The sequence below is a fragment of the Euprymna scolopes genome, chromosome 20 (genome assembly GCF_053919585.1).
Source record: "Euprymna scolopes isolate OS-2025 chromosome 20, ASM5391958v1, whole genome shotgun sequence".
Taxonomy (NCBI): Eukaryota; Metazoa; Mollusca; class Cephalopoda; order Sepiida; family Sepiolidae; genus Euprymna; species Euprymna scolopes.
Genome location: NC_136501.1, coordinates 7,202,416 through 7,211,745, shown reverse-complemented (window position 1 = coordinate 7,211,745; position 9,330 = coordinate 7,202,416). Strand labels below are relative to the sequence as shown.

Sequence of the window (9,330 nt, the reverse complement as noted above, 5' to 3'; positions counted from 1 at the left end):
TGAAATGTGTTGGTTTAAAAGTAAACAAGCACCAAACTTTGATCTCTAACTTTTGGTGTTCTGCAGTCATACACACTTCAGAGGAAATGCTTCAGAAACCAACTCTGAAGACAACTCGGTACAGCTTGAGATCCATGCTGAAACATGTTTCATCTACATCTTTTAGAAGTTTACATAAAGAGGCAGCTAGTCTCCATAGTTACAAATAGGATAAAGGGATTAATTCCTAAAAGTACCAAACGACAACCAATTTGAGCTGCTGTCATTTATTTACTAGATGGTCTTATACAGATCATCATCCGAGATTGCTCGCTGACAACCACCAGTGATATTCCTTGGAATCCGAATGACAACAAATCTCCCCAGACTGCCAGTATTCTTCATCTCTGTCGGTAATTTGTGTAAATGAATTTGCATCATCGCAACAGCCGCTTGTCTTTGATTTCTCACTGCCAATGATCATTGATATTCACTGGAATTTGGGTGGCAGTAACAGTAAGCCTCCCACGGTCCCAGTCCTCTTCGCACTCATCCAGCAGAGGTCTGGTTAGTGCTCTCTCTTCAGTCTTCCTGTCCTCCTTCACCCTTTGACTATTTAGTATGGTGCCAGTCGATGCAGACTTACAATTTTGCAGTTTCAGTTTTCTTGGTTTCCATGTGGTATTCCTCTATCTTTTCATTTTAGTTTTGTTGCAGTTTTATAATATGGAATGCTTCACGAATTTGCGTGTTATCCTCGTGCAGAGGTTATGTTAATTTTCTTTGTATCATAAGCTGCTACCAGATCAGGCGGTCTGAAGATTTTGGCTTCCTGAAACGAAATGCACCTAACATTGATGCTTTTTGTTTTTCCACTTCCTTTTGCAAAACTTAATTATGTTCTGCAAAAACAAAAACAGAAACAACAACCCCCTTTTTCTTTTTTTCCCATTTTTCCCTTTTCTCTTTCTATCTCCGCCACTTCCCTACGGGTTTCCAAACTTAAAATGTACCACACATTAATACTGTAACCTTTTCCCCTCTTCCATTACAAAACTCATTCATGTTCTGCATGGCAGGGAACAAAAACGATAAACTCCACTATAAAACAACCAAACCAAACACTACAAACTGGCGATTGAAGATACAAAGAGCTTGAAGAATAAAAATCTTCTACAAAATAATAGATAAAATTTGAATACTATTTCTAAAATAACTGGATTCGGCATTAAATAACCTGAAATGATTGATATTTAAAAAAAAACAATCTTTGTATAGTTTACATTATAGTATATGCACTGCTACAACGATTACCATTATTATTATTATTATTATTATTGTTGTTATTGTTATTATTATTATTGTTATTATTATTATTATTATTGTTATCATTATTATTGTTGTTATTGTTATTATTATTATTGTTATTGTTATTATTATTATTATTATTATTATTGCTATTATTATTATTGTTATTATTATTGTTGTTATTATTATTATTGTTATTATCATTATTATTATTATTGTTATTACTATTATTATTGTTATTGTTATTATTATTATTGTTATTATTATTATTATTATTGTTATTATTATTATTATTGTTATTGTTATTATTATTATTATTGTTATTATTACTATTATTATTATTATTGTTATTATTATTGTTATTATTGTTATTATTATTATTATTGTTATTATTATTGTTATTGTTATTGTTATTATTATTATTATTATTATTATTATTGTTATTATTATCATTATTATTATTATTGTAGTTATTATTATTGTTATTATTATTATTATTGTTATTATTATTATTATTATTATTGAGAATGTTATCATAAAAAATCTAAAACTCATGATACAAAACGTATTAATCAAAATTAATCGCTCATCAACCATGACATGAGTGTGTCCTCATATATAATTAAAACCATTGAAAAAAATGAAAGATTTGATTAGACATTTTTTAATAATGAAATTCCAACCACAACTGTGTTTTTGCTGAGTCATCCATTTTAATGCCAGACATTGATTTTGCCCAAGGATATGGCATCAAACAAATCCTTTATTTTCCAGATGCAAAGAAAGTGGACATTCTGCAGTATAGTTAACAAACCGTAAAAGCAATACAAGAAGAACAAAAAATAAAACAATGACAAATATATAACAAATAAATGTTACCAAAGGCAAGCACATTTATTGTGTGTGAATTTATACTAGTATTTTGTTTAATGTTTTAATTTGGGGCAATTATAGACCCCCCCCCGATACCATTTTTATGCCAACGATCTTTTTTCTTTTTCTAACATGAGACTCAGCACTATTTGTATTTCAAAATAAATAAGCGCTTTAAAATAAGTTAAAACACAAACAACTTTATCTTGGCAGGTTCATGAATAACTTATCTTGCCTTTGGTAACATTTATTTTGCATATATTTATTTCTTCTTTTTCGATTTTGTTGTCTATACTGCAAAAATGCCCTAAAGTGGCCACACTCGGGGATAAATTAAAACAAACAAATTTCACCTGGCATAAAACGTGTGTGAAAATATTTGGCCAACTTATATACAACTTATATGATGCCAACCTTCTGTCTTATGAAACAATGCCATTCTGCGTCTAGTCTGGTGCACCGCAGTGTCTGTTGCAGCTATAAAGTCGAAGCTGGAGTTAACTCACCAGATGCAGGCCAGGGCAGGTTGTAAGGGGACCTAGGTTTGCCCAGTTACCAGAGCCCCCCCCCCACTCTCGACATCGCCAACAAAGCCCGACGAAATGGCAAGCCATTACGGTTGGAGCCAGCACAGGTGGAGAAGTTGATGGAAAAGTGTTGCACTGCTTCATCATCTGCCTATCGGGACTCCAAACCAGATTTTCTGTCAGCATTCACATCTTAATGGAGAAAATATATACCTATATCTATTTACCTCCCAACGAGGACAGTTTGTAATTTGGGGAAAATTCAGCCCCCCCCCCCTAAAAAAATATGCACTCTAAATGGGAACAAAACTAAAAATTTTCGAATATTTTGCAGTTAAAGACAACAAACTGAAAAAAATGACAAAAAACAAAACAAAAATATAACAAATATTACCAAAGAAAAGATAAGTTGCACTTCTATTTACCTAGATAAGCTTTTTTTGTGTGTGTGTTTTAACTTATTTTAAGGCGTTTATTTAGTTTCAAAATAAAAAAAAAATCGCTGGCATTACACGACCATCTGGGTTGTTTCGATAATCGTTCAAAAATCGAAAATTAAACACAATATTGGTAAAAACCCACCTAATAAATATCACCAATCGTGTGAAGATATAATGTTCTACCAGTATTTTGTTTAATTTTCGATTTTTGAGCGATTATCAGGGTTCGACTAAGGTTCGAATTTGACCACGATTTTGTTTTCGTTCTAACTAGATAGGCGTTATGCTATCTTTATTTTTAATTAAATAAGAAAAACACTTTAAAATAAGTTAAAACAGGCAAAAAAAATTTATCCAGGTAGAGAGACGAGTAACTTATCTTGCATTTGGTAACATTTATTTGTTGTATATTTATTTTTTATCCCTTTTTTATTTTGTTGGCTATTCTGAAAAATCACTAATGTTGTTTTTTCTGTTTTTTTGTATTGCTTTTCCCTCTACAAAATTTGCTGACACAGAGGTCAGTGGAGGCACAAAACAAAGACACACTTAGAATTATGAATCTATGAATCGATTTGGTTCTTCTAAACACACGTGCATTATGCTCCACACAAATTTCCAGTGATGGCGGGCAGCTCTGGTCCTAGAAATTATGGGGTCCAATTCAAAAAGTGATGGCGGGGCCTTTACTCTACATAATAAAATTTATGAATGTGCATATTGCAGATAAAAAAAAAAAAAACATGGAGCTTGTTAAGGAGCCAACAAAAAAAAAACAACAACAAACAAAATAAAGAAAAACTCTATGATGTACATACCCGTGACAGAAAGAAAATATTGTATTCCAACAATCAGGTAAATTTATCAAGTAGTTATATTTTTTAATAAAGAAAGTCAATTTTAAGCAAATTTAAGTTTTTCAGAGTCCTCGTTTTAAGAATGGCTTTCTAAAAACTGACAAGTTTGAAATATTTGGAGTTCTCTCCCTTGCTTTAAGATTGTTTTTTGAGATGGCGTTGTGATATCGTTTCTGTTCGCTTAGCTACAAAATTTAATTTTCTTATTTAAAAATAAAGCTACTTGATCAATTTACGTGATTTTTGGAATATGATATTTTTCATCACGAGTTTGTACATCATACAGATTTTTCTTTAGTAGTTTTTTTTTTTTCTTACTGTAGGAAGAATTCTGGATAAGTATAAAAATATTTACGACAACAGTATTTTGTAACTTAGTCGGTGACCCATTACATATATATATATATATATATATATATATATATATATATATATATATATATATATATATACTCATTTTTACACCAAACAAGGCATATTGTCACATGGATCGAAAAGGGCTATTATTTGGAGATTTATGTGGGAGAGTTGAGCAGCGAGGTCTCTGTTTACATTACATTACACTTAGTACAGTCAAAGGAGCAGAAAATAGCAAGGGAATTCCAAAGTTCAGCAGTTTGACGAAAGAAACTATTAGAATAGCAGGCTTTCCGGCATCTATGGATTTTACGGTGAAGGGGTGGGATTTTGTTGCTTATAATTATGGATTATTAGATCAGTATTGGCTTTTGCCGTTTCCTTATTAGTGCGCATTAACTAATGTATTATAATATGCTATTACGACACAGTAATATCTTTAAATAAACAACAAAACACAACCTATTCAAACCGATGCACAAGGAAAATGTATTTACATTACATTAAGCACCTTTTCTCTCATCCATTATCAAAAGTTCAAAATTAAAAAATGTTTCTGAATTTTTTAAGGTGAGGATTGATTATTTGGATTCTTCGGACTTCTAATTATACAAAATAGATAAGTTGTAGATAAACAGTAATAAAGTAGGTGTGTGTGTGTATATCTATATCTATCTATCTATCTATCTATCTATCTATCTATATATATATATATATATATATATAACTACTTCATTTACTCACATAAAATTAATATACGAAAGTATAGATTTATGCGTAAACTTTAAGTATTTACTTCAAAAGTGCTCAATACGTAGGTAGAGCTAGTTAGTAATATATATATATATATATATAAGTGGACGTGTGTGTGTGTGTGTGTGTCTGTGTACATTTCCCTATGCTATTACTCTGTCAATTTTTAGTCTACAGACTCGAAATTTGATATACAGGGTACTGAGATTTGGGAAAATCGATGTGATCGGTTTTTGGCCAGGGATTTGGCGATTAAGGGGTCAAACTTCAACGATTTGACCTTTGAGAACTCTACCAAACTCCTCTGACAATTTTGGGCCTATGCACTTGAAATTTTAGATATAGGTTCCTTGGACATGGATCTAACTTAATAACTTGATTTGAGCCCAAAACAATAAATTTTAAGGGGTCATAATAGGGATCAAAGTTTTTAAAAAATTGACCTCTGCGGTCTCTTCCAAATTACTCAGACAATTTCTGGTCTAAATATTTGAAATTTTACATAAAAGGTATTCAGAGATAGGGCAAGCTTTTTCATCAGTTTGGGTTGAACATTTTTAGTTACCAATATATAAATGTATGTATGTATGTCTGTTTGCATGTCTGCCTTAAACTTTCAATAGAGGCGACGGATTTTACCAAGATCAGTATCGTTTTAAAGTTCGACCTTTCATACGACAAATATCGAAAAATTGGCTAAAAACATTAATATCTTCCCCTTAACTAGGCACTTTTCTACAGACGGGGGCGAGGTCACTTTTTTCGCCGATATTTTTGAAAGTTATCATCTCCTTTAGATTGTCTAACCTTAATTTTGAAAAATGTCGCTTCCAGTTTAGCAGTTGTCGTAACAGCATAAACGTTAGGTTTTACCCCGTTCTTTTCCTCCTTTGCGGTACGGGTTTGAGCCTGCCTTCCTACTACCACTTTATTTTTTTTTTGTTCAACATACACATCCAAAAACCCGGGCAATGCCGGGCTGAAATGCGAGTATATATATAAAAGTGAACGTGTCTGTGCGTCTGTCTGTGTACATTTCCCTACGCAATAGCTCTGTCAATTTTTAGTCTACAGACTCGAAATTTGATATACGGGGTACTGAGATTTGGGAAAATCTATGTGATTGGTTTTCGGCCAGAAATTTGGCTGTTAAGGGGTCAAAGTTCAACAATTTCTTGTTCTCTGTCAGTGGAGGAGAAATCCTTCACGACTGAGACAATTTTTATTTTTGTTCTTTTTCTCCACGTTAAAAAACGACCCTGGTGTCTAACTCTGTCACGTAGGGAGGCATTGTAAATACGAAGCCCAATGAATTTATTTTTTTTTACATGGTTTTCCTGTTTGGTTTTACCATTTATTTTAAATTACATTTTCTAACCAAACAAGGCACATTGCCACTTTGATTTAGGAGGCTGCTATCAGGGATCTAAGTTTCAGGGGTACTATGTAGGGAGTTGAGCAGCAAGATGTCTGTTTATATTACACTTGAACTTCTGCATGTCAGTACAGTTAGGGAAGCAGGAAACCGGAAGAGAATTCCAAAGTCTAGCAGTTCTGGGGAATAAGCTATTAGAGTAAAAGGCTTTCTTACATCTAGGGATCTCAACTGTGTAGGGGTGGGACTTCGCTGCTTGTCAGGTTTGTCGGGGGTATTTTCATCGAGGAGGTACAAGAGCTTGTAGTTCGTCACCATTAAAAATACTTGTAAAACAAGAAGAGGGATGCAACATTTTCGTCGACAGGGCTGAAGCTTAGATAACAGTTCAGGGCCTATCAGGTTGACGACTCTCTTTAGAACACTATCCAGGAGCGAGAGACTAGTAGCAGATGCACCAGCCGAAATGTGCAGCAGTACTCGATACGTGGGCGAATGGTGGCTTTGTAGAGGTACAGGATACTTTCGGGCGTAAGTAACTTTCAAGCACGGTAGAGAGAGCCCATTTTCTTCGCAGCAGCCTTGACAATGATCTCAATGTATTTGTTCCAACTCATGTTCCCTGTGGACGTTAGGCTGAGTAGTTTGAACGAAGTACTTTCAGGTAATGTATCTTTAGCCAAAGCTATTGGTGGTTGATAAGGTTTCATGTAATTATTAAAGGAAACGAGCTTTGTCTTGGCAGCTTTGAACGTTACCATCCATTTCTGACCCCATTTCACTACAGCGTGAAGGCCTTCCTCTAGGGTTTCCACCATTGCCTTAGATGTGTGCTCATTAGTTTTCTCCACGTGCCGGCTATAGAGCGTGATGTCATCTGGCACCAATTGAAATGGATGGCTCTCGTCTTGAGGAGTCTCCATGTTTTTATAAACTTCTGGGTTTAACCTTTACTCCTGATTTGAAATGGAACACGTACATCAAGTCTGTTGTCAAGGTTGCTGGAAAAATCGTGAGATCCTTCTACCACTCCAGAAGATATCTTACTGCTGATGCAATTCTCTATCTATATAAAAGCCAAGTACGTCCAAGGATGGAATACTGCTGCCATATATGGGCAGGAGCTGCTAAAAACAGCCTATCCTGCTTTGACAGAGTACAAAATAGACTTCGTGGCTTAGTGGGGAATTCCCTTTTCTGTTCCCTGCAACCTCTCTCCCACAGAAGAGACGTTGTGAGCCTATCTTTGTTTTATCGTTACTTGCATGGCAAGTGCTCGTCTGAGCTCCAATCTCTGGTCCCCCCTTACCAATCTTTCACGATAAACACCCGTCTAGCTGAAACCACTGTCAATAATTTTCCCCACTCTTTATCTGTGCCTAAATCAAAACGTAGATTCCATGAACAAAGCTTCTTTCTTAGAAGTGCACGCCTGTGGAACTTTCTTCCATTTGTCTGTTTCCTACCTGACTACAACTTGGATGTCTTCAAGTCCAACATAAACAAATTCCTGATGAACCGCCCCCTTAAGTAAGACACCTTATCAAATCTCAAATACTAACGATTACTATGATACTATCCCATTGATTATTGTACACGCAATAACCCTTATCCCCGAGTAGCTTCCGGGCCTTGATAAGTGGTGACCACCATGTAAGAAAAAAGCAAAACAATTCGACACCACTCTTGAGGTTCGCTTTCACAAATATCCGTGGGCTTAGAAGTAATCTAGATGATATAGTCTCTTACCTTTTAGTAAACTCCCCGGATATCTTAGCATTATGTGAAATAAACTTACACTCTTCAATCCCCTCCAACTACATTAACATTACAGGATACCTCCTTCTTTACCGTAAGGACTCGGATAGATGTATGCACGCACTTAGAGTCTATATTCGTAGCACCCTCCCTTAAACTAGAGAGAAAAATCTTGAATCTGATGACCAGGCTTTATGTGCTTTCGACTAACATTTCATCACTGCGTTAGTTACTTATATTTTCTTTGCTGTTTTTTCATCAAGTTAGGACTGTACCCTAATCGATCATGTCTTTGATAGTATAGATGCAGCACTCTCCTTAGATAGTAATGCCTAAATACATGGGTTTGGTGACTTTAATGTCCACTGTAAAAATTGGCTTGGTTTCTCAGGTTACACAGATGCAGCTGGACGCTCCATATAGCCCATTCCCTCACATAGATAGTAATGTTTCTAGCTGGCCTACCAGATCGTGAACCTCAGCAGGTTTTACTTCTAAACCTATTCCTCACCACAGCACCTGAGGATTGTGTGACTGATTCCCATAGTCCATTTTGAAACGCAGACCACCTCGTGGTATCAGTTGACATCACATTTAAATCCCAACCTCAAAGTGAGGAATCATTGCTCAAAACCAAAAAGTACTACAACAGGGCTTACTGAGAAACCATTAGAGAACACATCCGAGATGCCCCATGGACCGATATCTTCTCTCTTCCTGCTGAACAGAGTGCCACTGAAACAACTGAATGGTGCAAAGCGGGAATCGAAGCACATGTTCCCACACGGAAGTATTATAGCAAGCCCCACTCACCCCCATGGTTCACTACAGATTGTGCAGCTGCAATGGCACAAAGACAGCATGCATTCCGCCAGTTTGTACGTCATAAGTCAAATACAAATAGGCAAAATTCGTAGATGCTAGAAATCATTGTAAGAGAGAAATAGCAACAGCCAAAAGAAAGCATGCTGAAATAATCAGGGAATGCATAGAATCGCAAAAGATAGAGACTCGCCATTTCGGAAAAATCTATACTAGTGTAGTGAATCAGTAATTCCTTCACTGAGCAACAACCAGAAGGTTGCATGCACGGTAACAGAAAA

At 35.2% G+C, this 9,330-nt stretch overlaps 1 pseudogene; it reads right to left on the bottom strand.

The window, feature by feature from the left end:
* Nucleotides 1-699: 699 nt before the first annotated feature.
* LOC145241885 (U6 spliceosomal RNA) lies at nucleotides 700-799 on the bottom strand (annotated as a pseudogene).
* Nucleotides 800-9,330: the final 8,531 nt, after the last annotated feature.